The 21,658-nt window shown below is 37.0% G+C and overlaps 1 long non-coding RNA gene and 1 other non-coding gene across 2 annotated transcripts; both read right to left on the bottom strand.

Annotated features, from left to right (window-relative positions):
- Positions 1–315: 315 nt before the first annotated feature.
- Positions 316–7,881, bottom strand: LOC115307771. The gene is made up of 3 exons (XR_003916138.1): positions 7,830–7,881; positions 506–600; positions 316–372 (listed from the first exon to the last, which is right to left on the bottom strand). It is a non-coding gene; the product is annotated as an uncharacterized LOC115307771 (long non-coding RNA).
- Positions 7,882–12,033: 4,152 nt separating this feature from the next.
- Positions 12,034–12,105, bottom strand: TRNAE-CUC. Its single transcript has one exon. It is a non-coding gene; the product is annotated as a tRNA-Glu (tRNA).
- Between the last annotated feature and the right edge of the window lie 9,553 nt (positions 12,106–21,658).

Below are 21,658 nucleotides of genomic sequence, written 5' to 3'. Positions count from 1 at the left end.
TACGCATCATATTTTATGAACTGCTACTGTCCTTGGGATTTCCTTCCCTCTGGTATAAGTTCCTGCCACAGTCAGTAATCTTGTCACATGCATGCTCATTCATATACTTAGCCCATGGAATGTGGTTTCTATCAGAGAAAAATGCAATTATACAGCTATAACTAATTATCTATGCTCTTGTTAGAGTAGGTAACAAACTAGCTATTACTAACCTGGTGTAAGAAAGACATTGAGAAAATAAGGATAGTCTTCTCCTGAGGTCGAAAAATTAATATCACCATTAACACAGGTATCCATCTGTGTAAAGGGACTACTGAAATGGTCAGTCACCTGAAGATAATCTCAAAAAATTTCTTCTGCTTGAAGAGTGATCTTCTCGGACAGTGGAGAGAGAAAAGAAAGGGAAGAAAAGGAAGAAGTCATCCTGTACCTAATTTTAATATAACCATTTTTTTAATAAAAGTAATTTAAAATATCAATATTATCTTGACCAATAACTGCTTACCCAGTGTTCAAGTCATAGCAAGTGGATTTGAAGAATGCAACATTTCACTTTTGCCCAGAGCAAAACAGTCAAAAGGCTAGGCTCTTCAGACAGACCTTAAAAATAATGGTTTCGATAATATAATTTTAACAGGTTAAAACATGACTTTAAGTACTAGTTAGCGAGAATGATTACTATTCAGAATATAGACATAGCAATTTTTTTCTTTTTTAATGACTGAATCTGATTTGAAACTTCAAAGTCAATGTGAGAAAGAACCTTTCCCTTCTAAGGAATTAATACAACAGGTAAAATGTATTCATGATTACAGCTCATGCCACCTGTTAGCTCAAAAATTTCAGAATATTTTTTTTTCCTATCAGAAAAAAAAAACAAAACATGATCATTTGAAATTTAAACAGACCAGATTCAGATTCCTGTGATGCTTCCAAAACAGCTGAGTGCCCTCTGCACCAGCCTGTGGCCTCACAAGCTGCCACCAGGTCACAGATTTAGAGTGGTTAATCGCAAAGATAACAGAAGTTAACCTGCATGTGCTAAATTAAGAAGGCAGTATTCCTAAGCTTACTGTATACTGAAGAGAGCAAAATAGGTACTTTCAGAAAACAATTCGCACGTTCCATAAGGTGCATAAACCCACATGCTTCTGACATAACAGGGAGCCTAGAAAATTCTTTCCCAGTTTGAGAATTAACCAAAATGAATGACCGTTCCATCACGGCTTCCTTCTTTAGCAACCAAGAACCACACTATAAGACTTTGCAATAGCAGTTATCAGTGACAGCTTACAAATGAACAGGAGAAAGAGATTTCAAACTCCTCGCTGTGCACATCTTTCTCATCCCTCTGGCTACTCTGTAATGGGTGCTCTTCTTTCTCTTACTATGAAACAAGAGAACATTTCCAGATGTGGAAAACTCTCAAAATAAAAGTATTGGCAAACCAAAGTTTTTAAATTTATGTAAAATGTTTTTGACAAACAGACATTAGGTAAAATTTGAAAATATGATAGATAGGAACCTCTGGTTAACTCATTTTTTATGAAGAACATGTAAATAAAGATGCATTTTGTTTAACTGATAAGATCTTAGATTCAAAGTAATCTCTCATCCACTTATAATCAATGTTAGGCATTTATAGCAACTTTTTAATAAGAGTGGAAAATCCATTTGAACAAAGAAAATCTATCACATAAGGACAATTAAGACTAAAATCCATACTGGCCTTACACAGAACATGATGCTAATGATTGCTTTAAGAAAATGTTTTTTCCTGTGAAATGAAGAAAATTGTATCTGTGTTTATGTTATATATCATGAGTCATAAGACAGTATTGATTAAATTAATGACTTCTATTCCTTTTGAAATGTGTTTTCTTCTAAAAATGCATATGCACACACACACTTCTTGGGGCTTAACTTAATCAGTACTTCCTTTGAGTATCACTGAATGGTAACCAGAAGATTGATAAGAAAGCAAACCAAAGTAATGTCTTCAGTTATGTATTCATAATAAATAGAAGAGTAAATATAAGATATGAATAATTGAAAAAAAAGCCTTTCTATGCCCTCTTGCCCAGCATCACATTTAGAGTCTCCAATTTTCATATTATCTAGGCTCTACCTAAACTTTAAACATTTTACTGGCAAGAAATTAAAGTGTAGTATACATTAAGCATATATAAGTGCAGAGACAAGCAGTATATTTTTCTGTAAAATGAAAATACCCTTTCACTGAGGACTGGGAGTGGTAACACCCTTCCACTGACGTCAGTAAAAAGGGAAAGTTAAATCATTAACAGACGTTAAAAATCAATTTGGCTACTTCTGGCAGGTGAAGTCAGATATTTTATTATAAAAGTGATAAATCTTCTGGCTCTTTCTTTCAATAAATTGATTTTAGGAAATAAGGAGTGATAAGGGAATTTTATGAAGTATAAACAGTATATATTATAAATAATAACACATGGCCCTAGAGCAAATGCTCTTGTGATTGATCACAGCAGCCGAATTCCTCAAGTGGCTTACAGCATAGTCTTATTGGGATCATCTATTGTACGATCCATATGTTAACTAGATAACTGCCTAGTGTGGAAAATTTATAAAGTTAAGGCTAATGAAATTAGTCTTGTTTGCTGGATTTATTTCTCACTGCAGAGATGATGTAAATGGATAGCAGCACATCGCATGTCTTCAAGGGAGCTAACCCTACCTAATTCAGATATGCAACTCTCAAAAAGTAAAGAATAGCTCTAATTTCACCTTCAGAATGCAATGGGGAGAAATACAAACCAGAAAGCACACTTTGTCTGCACCTGCTGTTTGTACCTGTATCAGCACAGTTCCCAGAAGTGAACACTGCCATGTTTCAGAGCACAGGGATGCAGTGGCTAACACCAGACAATACTGATTCAACGCCACTCCAATGAGTGAATGGTCTCAACAAGAGTTACTGTTCTGGTGTCCCAAAACAGTTTGCACAGCCCGTGTAATTCAAGCAATGATGCAAAAGTACAATGCCAGATGCTCATGTGGAAATTTCAATAAAAAGCAAACTTACAAGATCATACCAGCTATCATAGCAGTTATTTCTACGCAAACCTGTTATGGGAGCAACCTAGTTTCAACTCCCTGTGGCTAAGTCAGCACTTGTTTTCACTTTTCAACAGTGAGTTTATGGATCTTGACTGTTGACATTTGCTTTAGAGAGGAAAAGGAAAACTGGTCCCTAACGTTCCCAAAGGCTGAAAAGCAAAACCAGGAATGCTCATGAGAAAATTGAAAGCAGATTGCTGTATGGGCTCAACTGCCATGGATTTTGGAGCTAGTAGGCCCTGTTCTTACCAGGTGTTACTACAGAAACTACTCTAAACATAGCTTGCTACTAGCTCAGTAGTAGCTTACAGATAATTAGGTCTGAAAAAACAGCAAGAAAGTGTTGGCTTGATACGCTAGCACAGAAAATGACAGTGACCTCCTTGTTAACCTTCCATCATTAGCAAGACTGCATATCATCACATAAGAAGAAACTGTTCATTCAAGTTGTTTGAGATGTCCACACATACCTTATCTGGGAAGCATTACCTGTTTGCATACACAGAGTAGTGAACAAAATAAACTACTCCCGCAACAGACAATCTATGCTGCATTAATGGACAAATTGTGTATTTTGGATGGAGGAAACAATATTTTTTTCCTTTTCATATTTTAGCACATTACTATTTTCCTTTATAAGCTTTCTAGTTGTGTTGGTGCCAAATATGTTAAGAGGTAATATTTGCTCCAGACAAGTCTTCAATTCCAGTCATCTGTCAAAGAGAAAAGTCAAATAATGGTGCTGCTTCCATCCCTGATCCTTGAACAAATCTACCGTATCTTTATGGCCCCCCCCTACATTTGCTTGCACCGGAAAAGCAATGGAGGAGATCACATTGAGAAGTTTTCTATCCATCTTTGTCAAGACACAGACTTGAGCACAAAACTGAAGATATTAAAATAGCTCTTCTTCACCATTTTATCTAAGCCAAAGACATTCCTCATCAAGCTATCTTACAGTTGACTGAACTCTCCACAAATACGCGGAAGGAATTTATATATGGTCAGTTGACATTACCCCTCTCTCAACTCTCCTTATGTTCAGATGGATAGTGACTTTCAACTGATGTCTGGCAATTTTTAACCATTATTCCTTCCTCCTGCCAACTCCAGTCACATATTTACATTATACAAATAATATTTTTTTCTATTTTGTATTTAGAATCACAGAATCACAGAATCATGGAATCAATCACAGAATTACAGAATCAGAGAACAGTCTGGATTGGCCTCTTTTAGGTACTGTAAAGCTGCTATAAGGTCTCCACAGAGCCTTCTCTTCTGCCAGCTGAACAGCCACAACCCTCTCAGTCTGTTTTCACAGGACAAGTGCTCCAGCTCTCTGGCCATGTTTGTTGCCATCTGTCTAACAGGTCCATGTCTTTCTCATGCTGAGAGCCCCAAAGCTGGATACAGTATTCCATGTGGGGTCTCACAGCAGTGGAGTAGAAGGGCGAAAATCACCTCCCTTTACCTGCTGGCCACACTTTGTTTGATCCAGCCCAGGATACAACTGGCTTCCTGGGCTTGCAAGCACACATTGCCTGGTCACATGCAGTTTTTCAGCCATCAGCACTCCCAAGTTCTTCTCTACAGGGCTGTTCTCAATCCCTTAATTCCCCAGGCAGCACTAAGTTCACATGAGGATCATGTTCTTCAAAAGTAGCAGTGCAGAGCACATGCAGAACAAATATAGGATGATATAGTATTACAAGAGCTATCCTATCCACCGTTATTTTAGCAGTCCTATCCTTTTGGGAATATAGGAGATATGAAAACTAAATAACCTTCATACACCTGTTTATTGATTGTCTCTGTAATGTCTCAGAGAATAAAATATCAGAAGCACATATTGTAACTGCCACACTGATTAAAAGCACTGTTTACCACTTTTCAAAGAAATCTGTATTTTTGTAGTCCATAAGTCTTCCATAGAAATGACTGCTGATCACCATATTATTAAATGACGTTAAAATGAGTATTCATAGAGCGTTAGACAACTTTGACACTTAGAAATTATATTTCCCCCAGATAGAGGCAAGAAACCAAAAGTTTTATCTAAAACTTACTAAGAAAAATGCTTATCCTCTTTTATAACCAAACTTTATTTTGAATATCCTTCAATATCAAGCTATTTTTCATAGACATGAGTAGTACCATCTAAGTTTGCACATCATATATATACATTTACAGAAAAAAGGATTCTTAAGACTCACTCTGCCTGTATCAGAATTTTTAAACACACACACACATATATATATAAGTATAAATATATGTGTGTGTGTGTGTGTGTATGTATGCACGTTCCTTTAAAGAGTGTTGTTAGGAGGGGTGTTCAGTTTGTCTTATTTTTTTTACTTGAAAAAGACATCTGTGCTAAAGTCTGAACCAGTAAGGTCACAAAACACGCAGTACATGAACGTACCCACCATACCATACATGGTGATTTTGGCATGTTGGCTCAGTCAACTCTGGTGGTTGCTCCCAGCTAACATTCCAATAAATAGAAAACCTTTTCACAAAAAACGAAACTAAGCATGCTTAAAGAACTACAGAAAAACTAACAAATGCAAATAATAAAATTCTTATGGTGGTTGTATCCACTCCAGATCTAATATAGCCTACTCTTCAAATTGTTCAGTACACTTTTAATTTCATGCAGCACAGTATTATCTAAAAAAAGGATTCTGAAGCACTGGAATCAAAAGTCTCGATCTCTTTGAATGAAGCAATGATTACTAAATACTGTTATTTCCTTGCTTAGCTGATCTAAACAGTGCTCCTAGACAATATAGAATGGTTTCCAAGAAGAAAAAACATGTGCAAACCTGCTTTTCTGCTTTCCCACCTACTTAAAATGGCATCACATACCTTACAGGGTCAAAATATGCATCTTTGGCTAATTGCCTGCATTCTGGAATGTGTACTTCATTAGTTTTATCTAATTTTTCCCCTTGTGGTTAAATTTGTCTCCTGCTGATACAGACCATCATACAGAATTCCTTATATGCTCACATATTTAATATATGGGCAATCAGTGTGTGGGGTTAGACACATGTGGCTTATGAACAGCTCTCTTGCTACCAGCTAATTCACAGGAGCAGCAGCAGGCCTCCACTAACATGGGGACTACTACATAATTCAAACTTCCAGACAGGGTATAAGAAATCCCAGGATACACCGGGCTCCCAGTCCCAGGACTGTCCCAGGACAGGGTCCCTGAGGAGTTGCATAGTCACTCCCCTGCCTCTCAGGTCTGCTCACCAAGGTTTCTGGGATGTGTTTGTGACTCATAACTAAAAGACGAATTTACCATATAACCATGAGCTCGTGAAGCTGCCACTGCCATTTCCCAGTTTAAATAATCTTATTATAAAATAAAACTCTCTTGTACCATGTCAAAATGTCATGCCTTCTGTAAGGGGTAGATAGTATTGGTTTTGAGCAACAATGTAATTGCTATGTAATAAAAAATAAGTAATCTTGGGTCAGTATATGGGCATTATGCATAGCTAACTTTCAAATTTCAACAAAAGCCTCTGCCTAGCTACAGACTTTTTGGGAAATATTCTATCATGTCAATAAAGCATAAAGTGAGATTAAGATAATAAAAAAGGAGTTTGATTCCTAATTACAGAGTCCCATTTTCATTATATATAGCAATTGTCTACAAAAGCAGGTTAAGTTCTGATTAGTATTAATATAATTTTCATTTATTTTGCCTTGGATACAAAAAAAAGACCAAAACCAAACACAAAATGGACACTAGTCAAACCAAGTTTTGCTTATAATTTTTGTCTCCTTTGGTTTCTTCTGTCCCTTTAGATTGTCTATGTTTATTGCTCACTTACATGCCATTCCATTATATCTCCTCATCTTTGCTCTTTTCATGTACAGGCATATATATATGTTTCCCTTGCTATTGCTTGCTTGCTGGTGACTTTGACCCACAATGTGCTCCTCTTTTCTCTTCTAGTCATAGGACTTCAAACATACACAAGCCACCACCTTCTAATTTTTAGGTCTCCAGGACAGGACACTCTATTAAAAAAAAACCTACTCTAAACTCCCGTGAAATTGTGCCAGGGCATGTGCAGGATTTGAGGTGAGGGTGGAGATGCTAAGAACATGAAAAAAACCCCAGCAGAGAAAATAATGTCAACATTGCAGAGTTTGAGGTTTTATATCAACAGCACCCATGCATCATTGCATTAAAGTACCACTAAATTAATACCTGGATAAATCAAGTATAAATGTGGTTCCCAGATCTTCAGTGATCATTAATTTATTTCAGGTTATGATTATTAATTCAGTTTTCTTTAGATATTTTGTATATTCTAGCTTCTTATATAGTAAGAAAACACTGAAATCCTTTAACAAGACTATGACAGCTCCTGATGAAGACAACAAAAATATTTTTTCAAATATAAATGCATGCACCAGTAATTTGCTTTGATTAGAAAACAAAAGCTTAATGGAAGATTCAAAAATTATTAATTTTCCATTAATACATTATCTGTCATGTTTCCTTTTATTGAACAAAATACAGTTATAGAAAACACATCTAATTATCCAAGCCATTCTAAGTAAGCTGCAAAAGACTGATTAACAGTGTGATTAATTATGGTGTGAAATTTTATGACCATACTAATCAAGACAGGCAGTTTTGAGAGCCCATGACAATGGGTAATAAAAAAGTTGAAAACAAATTATTTACCATAATCAATTACCTGACATACAGAGGAGATCCACTTGGGGGTACTTCTTTTGATAGGGCTATCAGAACAGGGCTGGATAGAATCACATGGGTATGAATTTCACATAAGGGATCAGTTTCAGAAGACTCCGTAACTTGCTGACCACACACATACAACCAAACGCCTGGAAACGACAGTTAGATACATATCTTTTGCACAAAGTACCTAAGGTCACAAACTGGTCCACTTTCTGTGGAAGGGAATAATTGAACATATCATTAGCACCCCTATGACAAAATTTTTTTTAAATGGAACTTCCCAGATGATCTTGAGAAAAGGACAGGCATGCTGATCCGAAAATCTGGCAAGTAGTTTATGAACGAGTAAAATGACACAACTAAGGATCAGGGAAGTAATTAAGTAAACAGCAACACTTGCACATGCACCTCAACATCCTTGGAGCCATGGCAAATGTCCAGAGCTTCAGAGAAATGGGGGGGGGAACAAGTGGAGGGAGAAATAAATAAGATGCATCAGGAGACGATGTAAATAATTCTTAAAAGATTCTGTAAATAAGTAGCCTGTTATACAGGGTTAAGAAGGAAAAAAATCCTCACTGGTTTTGTACAATTAATATCATTAAATCTTTGTATTAAACTTTGCTTTCAGCAAAACATAGTGTTACTGTAGGAAACAATGTGTATTTTTGCTGGTAGATTTAAAGAGGTAGAAAATGAAGAAGAGAGAGAAGCATGAGAGAAGCCATGTGTCTATACAAAGTGAAATGGTTACAGCAGTTCTGTGAAAGTAAGAGACTGCCAACATTAAACGAATTACTTTTCCCTTCCTTCCTTCCTTTTTTTTTCCCCCTTTTTCCCCCTTTCGTCCTTTCTTCTCCTTCTTCCCTTTCTTTCCTTTCTTTCTTAACTTATCAATTGCTAGCCAAGACAAGTCCAAGCCTAAAAGCTGCATCAGAACAAATAAATATTTCATTAAAGCCTTGGGGGAAAAAAAAGGACATACCTATCCAAAAAGATAAAGGAACAACATAAGGAATTATTTAAGTGTTTATCATATTAAAGTTCTGGTTACTTTCTCAGCTAATTGTTTCTGTCCATACTTTCCTCAAATCCCTTTTCTAATGTGCAATGTATTATTGCATATAACTATTCAAAACACTCCCGTGAGATTCCCATGCCTGCTTGTGAATGATGCTAGATGAATTCTTTAAGTGAAAATCCAGGGTTATCCTCTATTCTGTTCTTGTACAACTTTCTCTGAACAACTTTTCTCATTTTTAGAATTTTCTCTTTCTTGGAAATGAAACAGTATTTTCCAAAGTACTCTGGTCTGGAGATGACCTTGCTAAATAAATCCCTGGTTTTGCAAGCATTTGTATCTGGTAGTACTACGGCAACATTCATGGCATAGACACCATATTTAAGGAAACTCTTCCAAAGCAGTATCTACACACTCCAATCAGAAAATGGCATAGAATGGCTTTTATTTTGTTTGCTTTCTTTGTTTCTTTGCTGTTTCAGTTTTCTTAAGTACTTTACCACTGGAGTTAAGAATAATAAACATGTATTACCTAAGTTCATTTACTGTTGTGATTTATGTAAACAAGCTTTCCAAAGGCAAATTTATTCTCTTTGACCACTTAATTAAAAATAGGACTTGTACGTTTAATCATTATAACCCAAGAAGTCAAACTATTTGTTGCTGTGAAATTTGAAATTGTGTGTTTCATAGTTTGGCTACATTGTACTTAATTATTTAAAAATACTTTCAAATTAATTCTGCTTTAATTCTGCCTGGAAAGGAACAGTTCCAAACACTCACTGTTTAGGGCTCCACAGATGGTTTGCACCCCTTTATTTAAAAAAAAAAAAAAAAAGAAAAACATCAAAACCCTGTCATGAGCATACCTCTTGCTGCACTCCTGAGACACATGAAACAAGATGAAGTCATTTGAAGTTCTAATCCACGTAATTTCATTCTCTCCCCATTGCTATAAGGGAGAATCCTTAGCATTTCTGAACGTAATGATCTGTGATTTTTAAGAAACAAGTCATGCCAAGAGCATAAGGGCAAGGCTCAGCTCTTAAACCGTTAACAAAAAAAGCTCTAATTGAGTTCCTAGCTTCAAAAGGTTCTTAAATCTCTCCTACTTTCACAACTTTGAATATTTAGTATCAAGTGAAGATGAGGAACACAAACAACATGTTAAACATGAAAAACAAAATTAAAAATCTGACAATTCTAGAATCCACCCTTTTGGACTAGAAGCACGCAAACCCATGCCTTAGCAACGACACGGGAGGTATATTCAGGTTGCCACATGACCATATACTCCTTCTGGTCATTCTAGTACACACTGCATGTGACTGAAACTGTCTTGAATTTTAAAATACAGTGTAAGTTATTTGTCCTTTTTAGAAGTTCGACATCCCAATATATCCCCAAACTTCTAAGAAAACAGGATTCTTTGAATCCCTAGGCTTTAGATTTCAGATTAAGTGGGAAAACTTCCATCAGGTTGAACTAAGTTACATGTTATCTTCATTTCATAGGACCAACTGAACCTTCCTAATTAGGACATTTTACAATGCGGTCTTTTATGTGGGCATTTTGGAATACTTAGAGAAAACAGAAGTAAAAACCCTTTTAAAACAAAATAAATATGAACAGCATGAAGTGCTTCCCATGTACTCCTCAGAAGTTTAAAAGAAAACAAAAATCCTCCTACTTCACTAAAATAGAATGTAATAGACAAAAGTAATTGCTGTAAACATTATTTTGGCCTTAGGATATTTGACATTCTGTGCTTTTTATGCAATCAAGGATCTATTCTCAATTCCAAGTTCATAATAGATGCCACTATTCAGACAAAGACTTCCTACTGCAAGAATTGCAAATGTGCAAAAAACTTGTATTCGAGAAATGAAGCGCAGCTGTCAAGTTCTATATCCCCACTGCCAATCTTAGTCACAATAAGGTTTCTGTATTACACAGACAACCAGCTAGACACATACACAAATATGGAGAATTGTAGATGGAATTTTTCATGAAAGTGGTGTCTTCAGAAGAAAGGCTGCCTTGTCAGTGCTTTGGTTTCTGTCTTCTGTATTTCAGCTATGCTACAAAGGGTTGACAAAAGCATTAAAGCACAATAATAAAAGAGGAAGTTTTCTCCTAATTTTGTTATAGAAATTGCTTTTGGACCATGATTTTACCCAGCATTACAGACAAATTTATCAGTAGCTGTAAACTTAGAAAAAGCTGGATATCATGACTAAAGCAGGGATAATGATGGCAAGAGCACCAAGAAGGATTTTGAAAGATACATGCCCATGACTGCTTCTTTATACAATGCAGACTTGGGGGCGGAGACATATAATCTTATTATTACATGTAAGAAAAGTGCTCTCAGCAGATGCTAAGTTGAATTTCAGAGCTGACATGTGCAAAAATCTAGCTTCAGCTATTTCAAACATCATTTTCAGGTGTTAATCCTGTAATCTGAAAACACTCAGCTAGCAAAAATGCAGCTAACAGAGATTCTGCCATTAAAGCCTGCGGTTTTCCCAGTTGTTACTCAAAGTGCAATATTTTCTGAGTTATTTTGTAAAGAACTAGGTTGTGTTGTGCCATGTACTTCCTAAAGAACACACAAATTTCTGATTTGAAACCATACAACAAATATAAAGGACACAAGAAAATATAAGTTCTCATCTCTTTTACAACTGGAAGAGCTGTATAAAGAGTGTAAAATATAAGGTACTTTAGAGACATTAGAAATTCAAGACCTCAGCTTGATCCTGTGGCAGGATCCATGAACAAAATATCACTTTCTGCGAGCAGAGTTGTATGGGGGCAGGACAGAAAGTCTGGAGGTAAAAGGTTTTTAAGAGGTTCTAGTTAACAGGCCCAAGGAAAATGCTAGTGAGATGCAGGTCCAACATCCTCCTTGCATTTGCACATTTCTCCACTCACCACTGTTTCATCTTCATCATCATGGCCAGTCTTCACAAACGAAGATTTGGGAAAGGTCATTACCCTTCCAGCCACAGTGTGCACTGAACTGAGCCCACCCTTTAATCTTGAGGTTCATCTGCCGGGGCCGAGCGAGCTGCGACGGTGGCAGCGAGGTCCTCAGGACGTAGGTTTGTTTAGAATGACCTTCTCTTAGATGGGTGGCCTTACAGGGCTGACGAGCTCCATCTGCCTGGGGAAGTCCCCTGACCGGGAATCGAACCCGGGCCGCGGCGGTGAGAGCGCTGCATCCTCACCACTAGACCACCAGGGGGCCCCTCACCACTGTTTAATGGGTATGCAAAAGACAAGCAGCAATCTTTTTTCATGTGTTGCTGTTGCAAGTGTTTCCCCTCTTGACACAGAAACAGACAACATACAGAATGCTGTCTTACTCATCCAACATATAAGTGTTTGAAATGGAGGATAATATTTTAAATGGGTTATCACAGTTTAATTTCATTAAACGCACAAAAAATTCCACCTCTTTTCTTTGAGTTGTAAATACATGACTATTTATTTCCCTTATTGTCTTCCTCACTAATCTGCTTCCTGTTTTTTTTCTCCACATTCAACCTGTTTTGGTACTTGCATCCTTTCCTAAGTAGTCCATATCAACCCTGTCTCCTTATTTCAAGATAAAGCACTCAAAGAAGTGAACCTTCACATCCTACTCTACTAACTCAAAACACACAAAGAACGAGATATTTCTGCAAGTGACTATCTCTTCTCATTCTCCATAAAGGATCAAACCATCAGCCAAATACAAAATTGAGCTTTCTCCTACTACACAATATGTAACTGTGTGCCCCACTCCGTCCCAGTTATCAAACAGACACACACATGCAAAACACTGACCTCTAGCCTTTCAAGAACAAGGTTAAATAGAAAAGTTACTAATACAGTTATACATTACAAGAGGAATTTTCCCTTAAATTGGAAAATTATGGATCTCTTTGTTTCTGATATAGCAGCTAGTAAGTCTGTTCTGTGACTTGACAGTGCAACAGCAGTATCAAAATTTTACTTGTTCACTTTTATTAGTCCATTTTTATTACATACTTACCTTACTGCTATTCAAAATATTTTCTGTCTATTTTCAGTAACGTTGCAATAAGTATATTAATTTAAAACTTGATGCTGTCTTTGCAGCTAACTTTTAAATTTTGTTTAAAAATAAACAGACACCTCTGTGGTCCAGGAAATTTTTTTTTTGTAGGAGGAAAAATAAGAAATTGTTTTCATCTGCTCCTTCACAAATGCTTAGAGGAAGAAACACACAGATTAGCAATAGCTTGGGATTTCTGGCCCCAGAGCCGGATGCAATACTCCACATGGGATCTCACCAGAGCAGAGGGGGAGAATCATCTCCCTTGACCTGCTAGTCATGCTGCTTTTCATGAAGCTGCAGATACAGCTGGCTTTCTGGGCTGTGAGAGCATGTTGCTGGGTCATACACAGTTTTTCATCCACCAGTATCCCTAAGTCCTTCTCCTCAGGCTGCTCTCAATCGATTCTCTGCCAAGCCTGTACCTATGGATGGGATTGCCCCAACTCAGATGCAGGACTTTGCACTCGGCGTTGTTGAATTTCATGAGGTTCACATGGGCCCAGCTCTCAAGCCTGTCAAGATTCCTCTGGATGACATCCCTCCAGCATTTTGACCACACCATACAACTTGGTGTCATTAGCACACTTGCTGAGGATACACTTAGTCCCATATCTTTGTCCCCCAAAAAGATATAAAATAATATTGGTGCCAGTACTGACCCCCAAAGAACATCACACATCACTGGTCTCCACCTCGACGGTAAGTCTTTCACCACAACTCTGGAGCATGTTCAGAGAAGGGCAATGAAGATGGTGAAGGGTCTAGAGAGTAATTCATATGAGGAGCAGCTGAGGGAGCTGGGGTTGTTTAGCCTACATATAAAGGCAGCTGAGGGGAGGCTTTACTGCTCTCAACAACTAGCTGAGAGGAGGTTGTAGCAAGTTGGGGGTCGGTCTCTTCTCACAGGCAACTAGTAGGACAAGAGGACACAGCCTCAAGCTGCTCCAGGACATCAGGAAGAATTTTTTCATGGAAAGGGTTGTCAAGGGTGGAGTCATCATCCCTGGAGGTGTTCAGGAAATGACATGGCACTTAGCGCATGGTCTAGTTGCAAGGTGGTGATTGGTTAAAGGTTGGAGTCGATGACCTTGGAGGTCTTTTCCTACCTAAGTGATTCTATGATTCTACCAACGCAACCATCCAGCCAATTATTATCCACTGACTGGTCCATCCATTAAACTAACGTCTCTCCAGTGTAGAGACAAGGATGTTGTGCACAACGCTATCAAATGCTTTGCAGCAATCTGGGGTGTCAGTCACTCTACTGTTATCCACCAGGCAGCCATGACTGCAAGACTTGCAATAAGAATGAAATATATAAACCTCCACTTTCAGCTGCATGATCACAGCAACATCTTCATAACAGAGTACTATAAGTAGTTTGAAAATCATACTTCCGCAAAATTGCTTGCCCACACCTAATAGATGCCTTTTTTTTCTGTGGGAATGATTAAATACTTTCAGAGAGTAAAAGACAAAAAAATAAATGCAAAAAATAAACTTTTCCATCCCCTCTTTTTTAACTGAAATTCATTCACGGAATGTTGGATGCAATTTGACTACAGGAACACAAAATGTATCCTAAGGTTGGATGCAAAAAATATTTTAACCCCCACATTAGTCACAAGAGCTCTAAGAAACCCAAACAAACAAAACCAAAACCACTCTAAAATCAAGTAAACAAAAGTTATGACAGCAAATAGCTATGCCAGAAGTACTTTCGTACCTGTACTTTTATTAACCATTGCAGTCAGATAATCACAGCTGCTGTAAACTTAAAATAGTCATTACATAATTAGGTATTTTTTGATCATGTCTATTGCTAACAATCTACGTATCTATGGTTTTTTGTAAATAGGTTGACAAACTCTTGAGTTTTACCGTATTATGTGACCCTGTGTTGTGTCAACTTTCTTCTGTAATATGGTCACTGTTTCAGAACATGTTCTATTATTGTGAAAAACCATAAGGTTATTACAGGAGCCTTATGAGGCTCTAAATATACTTTTATAAAAAGCCTAGGGAGCAGCTTTATACTAGCCTCTTTCCATGTTTTCATCTTGCCTTCAATTTTTAAGGGGGCCTAGAAAGATCCAAGCCCTCAGGTTCACCCAGGCAGAACTTGTTCTGCACAAAAGCAGACAGAGCCCAGCACTGGATCTCTGCACGGAACTAAGTCAAACCAATGATTCACGTGGCCTTGTATAGACATAAAAGAGTTAAGCTTTCAAAAATAGAACATCACATCAGCAGCAAAATCCAACACAGGCAGTACTTAACACCAAAACACTGGCATAAAGTACAAATTTAGGTGTTTTAACACATTTTTAAAATATACCTGTTTTCCTTCTAGTATTGACAGTGTCAATACAATGTCAACGGATATCAGGAATAGGATCAGCTACAGAGGAATACTCCTTTTAAAGCAAAACTAGTGCAACCTTTACCGCACAGATTCTTTCCTTCATTGTTCTCATATAAATCTTTCAAATTATTTTCATGAACTCTTAGGTTTTCCACTATATTCTTACCTTGTCGGAGGTGCCACATGAACGGCACAGCTTATAGCTTAAATATTTTTCTTGGTTGTTAACCAGTTTGAAACCAGTAAATACTCATGACTGCACTCCAAAATCCAGAATTCTTTGTGTGATCTGACAGGAAAACATATAGTCTCCAAGACCAGGAAAGGGACTGTTTTGCAACACAGAACATTTCAGGAATCCTGTTAAAATAGCAGTTTTCCTTCCTTTTCATCAGCAACCAATTAATAGCACCATGCCAGGACTAGACATGTGGCAAGACTCTGGAATAACAGTTATTCTTTAGAGTTGAAAATAATTTTGATGCTATATATCTCTTTTCCCAGACAACTGCTTGCAAATGACATACTGGAAAAAAAACCCTGTTCTAGTACAAATTTCTTCAGAAAGTTGAATTTTAAGTTTAAGGAAATTAAGAGGAGATGATGATGATAATAATGCCCTGTTATGATTTCTTGAAAAATATTTCAGATTCAATGCAAAAATTTAATTTACACCAACATGTTTGAAGGTGGTTCCATCTCCAAACAAGGACATGGTACAAGCCAATTTTAGCATTTTAAAACTGACCAGAAAGCCAGGTTCCTGTGTTACAGAAATTTGATCAGAAACATTTTACAGCTTAAAAAGAAATAAGATACAAAAAATAAAAACAGGCCCCTACCCTTCAATAAATCTTATAAATCTGGAGAGAAAATGAAGAGCCAAACACCAGTCACCCTCCACCAAAACTTTCTGAATAGCTTGCAGGTCTCACCTGTTAAACTAACTTGAGAATGGTCCACTTTCACCAGGTATGAAGAAATTATATTTCTGAGCTTGACAAAGTTTCTTGTTTTCTTGAGGGGTTGGGGTTTTTTTGTGGAGATTTTTTTAAATATAATTAAGGTTTTAGAAAAAAAAAACCACAATCATTTCTAAAAGCTCTAGAAGTAAGCTCTTCCTAAGAAGAATTTTCTTCCAATAAGTAGACATATATTTAAAAGTGTTCAACTATATCTTTAAAATCCTTTCCCAAAATTGTCTTTTAGCAACATGTCTAATAATTTTGTGGAGTTCATGTTCACATATGCACCTAGTGACATCATTTTCCCACTACCGGGGTGCATTCACTTTTATATTATCTACCTGAAATGTTAACCACATCTCTTTTTATCTTGCTGTCCCCTGACTGCCACAGGTCAGTCAGTCAAGAAAAGTGCAGAAACTACCTCCTGTGAGATAAATTCTGCTGTATTTCTTCCTCTGAACAGCAACAAAGCATCAAGTTTTCCTATTTTTTCCCCTTACTTGTCTTTTCTAGCAGATACAACATTCTTCACTGTGTGGCTGTTCTGTATCTAGTAGACTCCTCAGTTATTGTAGTAATAAGAATAAATTAGGTTTCCAAATTATATTAGAAGTTAATGGCAGCTGGGTAACCTCTATGTTCAACCACCTTGAAAAAGCCAGTCATCAAATAATAAATCCTTTCTACACTACAACTTCACTTGGATTTACCCCAGGCAAGTATGTTTAAAATTTGCCATTGAAGGTGTGTATGTTCTACAAACACACTGTTTCAAACAGCTGTACATCAGGAAAACTGAATAAATAAAACAATGTGAAGATAAACGCATTTCTTGGTCTTTGATTCAAAATCCAAAACTATATAGTTCTTGTTTCACTATTTTCATTTACTCTTGAAACACCATTCGTCTGTTAAAAAAAAAAATCTTCCTTCCTTCGTTTCCACTTTCCTACCACAACGTATCTCAGCCAAGCCCATGGCAATAAGAAAGAGATGACCATCTCAGCTCAGTCATTTCTTTGGGACTTAGTGTAAGTCAGGATGAGTGGCTTCCCTCTATTTCCTCTAAAAAACCACTGAGACAAATAAAATAAAAGCAAATAAAAGATGCAGCCAGACAGGACTAGTGTTTGGCTGTTACATTACTTAGTAGTGTTATTCTTATACATAAAGTCTTTCCTTCATATCAATTCTCTATAGAATAAAAAAAACCACAAAACTGCAGCCCAAGGAGAAACTGATTTCTGCAGCCCACCTGACTTAGACAGAGAGCAGCATTATTCTTCTAACTATCTCAAAATCCACAAGCAGGTCTTTCCATTCAATGCAATACATATGCCCACTTAATCTGCAAGTCAAAACAAAACTAAATTAAACAATTACAGGTAGTTTTCTATAAATCCACTCTTCCATTATTAAATGCCTCATTGAAGAACAGGCATATATGGGGTCAGTTTAAAACAAAAAAAGTATTTGTACAGATGAAAAGTCTGGAAACACTTGGTTGAATCAAAAGTAACACTATTAAATAACACTCCACAACCCATATCTGGGACTGATGTAATACACTCTTTATTTATGGCATCTAGCCATATAGGACTATGAACAAACTGAAGCCTGGATGCAAGAATAGGCTTTGTTTAATTCCTCTGATGGATATGACTGGCTGAGATGCGACAGTTCTGCTAGATCACCCACTCCATTCCCATACCAGTCCTGAACTGGTGTGTAAGCAGCACATCTAATACTGCTTTTGTCCACTGAGTAGAACAACATGCTGAAAGAACCAGCTTTCTGTAGTCCAGCAGAACTCATTATTACAATCTGATTTCCCCTGTATGTTCAATCCAAATTATGCAATTTCTCCTTTCTTTTCTTCTTCCATTTGTAGAAATGTAGCTGTATGTCAAACAACACCAGTGATCTATTCATCCCACAATTTATTCTAAGGTAACTACTGCAGCTGCAATTAATATATTTCCCAAAGGCCTTGAATTGCCTCCTTTCTATTTCTCCCCCTCTTGATAGCTTTCCTTGCACATACATGTTCAAGAATTATGCTGACTGCACATTTCTCTCAAAAGGCATACAAAATATATACCCTTAAGACTGAAGACTGAAAAGTGTCTAAAGAGTTTAATTAAATTTAATAGGGGTATCACTCAGATGCACATGGCATTATTCACCAAGTCTTGTAAATGACATGTTACATCACAGTTACATTGCTTTCCATAAGGGAAACATCTTGGTTGCAGCTGGGACACAATCACAGTTTTACAATGCAAACTGGCTTAAGGTGCACAATGGTAACATGTACCCATGAACTTCAGCTGTTATGGGATGATTCAAAATATAGGACCAGAAGCATAAAAGGAATACTGTGGTTGCTAAATCCACCTAATGACTCGCTAGTCTGCTCACTATACGTCATCCCAACAGCAGACTTCATAATCTTTTAGATCACAGGCAAAGCATACTTTATTATGCTTTATATGAAAAAAATTAAAAGAAGACACTGAAGAGTATGAGTATTTTTCATGTTAAGTGAAAGTCTAAGAAAAGTCTAAGGAAAACATTCAATTTCTAACCAAGATTTTCAAAACTCCTAATACAAAACACGGGCCTATCTAATAGCCACACAAAATTCCTTAATCCTTGGGAAAAGCAAAATACTTTACATCCTCTGATGTTCCCATAAAGCCCTACTAGTGTCACTTGGTGCACCCAGTGTGAACTTCTACACCAAGAACAGAGATGCATTTTAATGCATAAATTATGTTTCTATTAAGAAGCAATTTACAGGACCATGAGACTAGAAAGTGATACCAGAAATCTAATCCAGATTACCAAAAATTATACCTCCACTTTTTGCAGAATATGTTCATTCATCAATTGCTCATTAATGACAGAGTATTCCATATCTGTACCTAACTGTATGGTAGCACAATCAACAGGAAATGCTCACGAACAGGGCAATATGTTGAAGTCTGTGAAATCTGGCATTCAGCTCTAAATGAGAAATTAGATAAAATTTCAAATCAGATAGAACTTCTACAGAAGTAGAGTTTGATTCTCCCTTTTTCCTTCATCTTAAGCAGGTAAATGCTATTATAGATGAGGGGTTTATTGGGGTCATATGAGAGAGAAACAGAGATTTCAGAGATCTTGTCAGAAACTGTACAGACTAATGCTAAAATATTTCCATTCCCTGTATTAATCTCTAGACTTGTTGTAGTTCTTTTTTCATCTGCAGTTGGAATTCACAAACCCTTCATTCACCCTACCTTTGCACATGTCCAGATGAAAACATGACTGGTGTAGGATCCAGATGTAATATCAGTTTGCACCAGACAAAGTTAGATTATTCACAACAGGAGAAGAGGAAGTACCGCTTCTTTTCCTGACATATGCACATATTCACATGTGGCCTGTGAAAACATGTGAAAATGCTGACGGCTTAAATCTCTAGTGAGCTGCAGGCTACCAATGCTCAGAGACCTGTAACTTAAGCAAATTTATTCTCACTTTCACAATTTTAGCAATTGACGTCTCTAGTGGAAGGCCCTTCTCTTGCTAAATATTTAACCCTTCTTCACAGTCACTAAGAGGGCTTAAGGTTTTCATAAGCTCAGTAGAGCTGCTTTAAATCACATTTTCCCCCATACACCTGAATTCTTAGAAATGGCTCTAGAATTTTGTATGAAACTTTCCTAAAAACATTTGATTGAAGTCAAGCGTACTTAAGGTTGAAGTCAACCCACCATGATAAAAAGCTAGTCCAAAGTTCTCAGTTTATCAAAGTTGTAAGTAAAGAGCATCTCTGCAGAAAAGGTTTGGGCACGGTCAGAGCTGGCGGACACAAAGCTGACCATGAGCCAGCAATGTTCTCCTTCAGTAAAGAAGGTATGCTGGGTTGCATTAGACCAATGACTGCCAGCAGTTTGAGAGAGGTGATTCTTTGCACTGATGAGGCTGTGCCTGGAGTCCAGTGTCCAGTTCTGGGCTCTCCAGCATTTGAAAGAGAGAGATATGTGAAAGAGAGTCTAACAAAGAGCCACAACAATTATGAGGGGACAGGATTGTCTGTTGTATGAGGACAGACTGAGAGGGACTGTTCAGACTGGAGAAAAACAGGCTTGGGGAGATCTTGTTAATGTACATAAATACCTGAAAGGAAGGTGCAAACACCAACACAGTAAGAGGCAGGGGTTGCAGCTTGCAACACAGGAAGTTGCCTCTGAACATCAGGACACTGCAAAGGTGAGCAAGCCCTGGCACAGATTTCTTTGAGAGTTGGTGGAGTCTCCCTCTCTCAAGACAGTTAAAAGCTGCCTGGACATGATCCTGGGCAACTGGCTCTATGGGACCCTATTTGACTGGGGGAGATTGTACAGGACGTCTAGAGATTTCTGCCAACCTCATCCAGTCTATGATTCTGTCACTCTAATTAGAAGGGGAGAAGAAGTCTTATTATTTCAAACAACAGGAACTTCAATATGTCAGATGATGATGTAAAAAAAATATATAACTTTCTGTGGCTTCTTGCCTTCAGGTGACAATATAACCAAGAACCCATTTGATCTATTACAGAAATCAAAAGACATCTCCAATCATTAAAATAACAGAGGTTTATTTAAACATTCCACAACAAGATGAAACTACTTTTGAGTTGCTCAAATTTAACATTACCAGCCATAATTACGTTCATCAATACAATTTTGATCACAATGCTTCCAAGATTTATTAAAAACACACTCTAAAATTATTTTGATGGGTACAAACTGCTTTCAAGATTATTCTACGTGGAGCAAGTAGGGGCACGGTGATATTTCAGTACTGGCTAATTAAACCCTATAAATTTATTACTTGTATTCTAATATTTTGTCCTCATCTTTCAGATGAGACTGTATTTTTTCTACAGTCTCATCTGAAATGCTTCCAGACAAGCATTTTGACTTTCTAACTATAACATGGTCAGTTTTTCAAATGCAGGGAGTGTATTCATATTTCAGTAGTATTCGGTGTATTCATATTTTCAGTCTACCAGTGGTGGACTGGCTTTATTTTCAGCTTTATTAAGTACAAGAGAAAGTTATAGTCTTCTCTGGACAGTGGAACAAAACTTAGTGGATTTTCACTTGGTAAGTATTTTGTTGGGGAAAGATAAGGGTAAGTGCTTAATATGATTAATATTATGTCACTACATGCAAGTATTTAAAAAGATGCTCTCTTCTCCATATGACAATTTCCTAATACATGAAATACCACCACTTCACTTCCTTCCACATTGTAATGTATATTGTGAATATAAAAAAGCAATGCTGTAACAAGCACACTATTAAATGCAAAATAGAACAGCATATAGAAAATATGAGGGTCAAAA

Source organism: Manacus vitellinus, unplaced genomic scaffold, assembly GCF_001715985.3.
Source record: "Manacus vitellinus isolate BGI_N305 unplaced genomic scaffold, ASM171598v3 scaffold_50_pilon, whole genome shotgun sequence".
In the NCBI taxonomy this organism is placed as follows: domain Eukaryota; kingdom Metazoa; phylum Chordata; class Aves; order Passeriformes; family Pipridae; genus Manacus; species Manacus vitellinus.
This window is presented reverse-complemented; position numbering and strand designations above follow the sequence as displayed.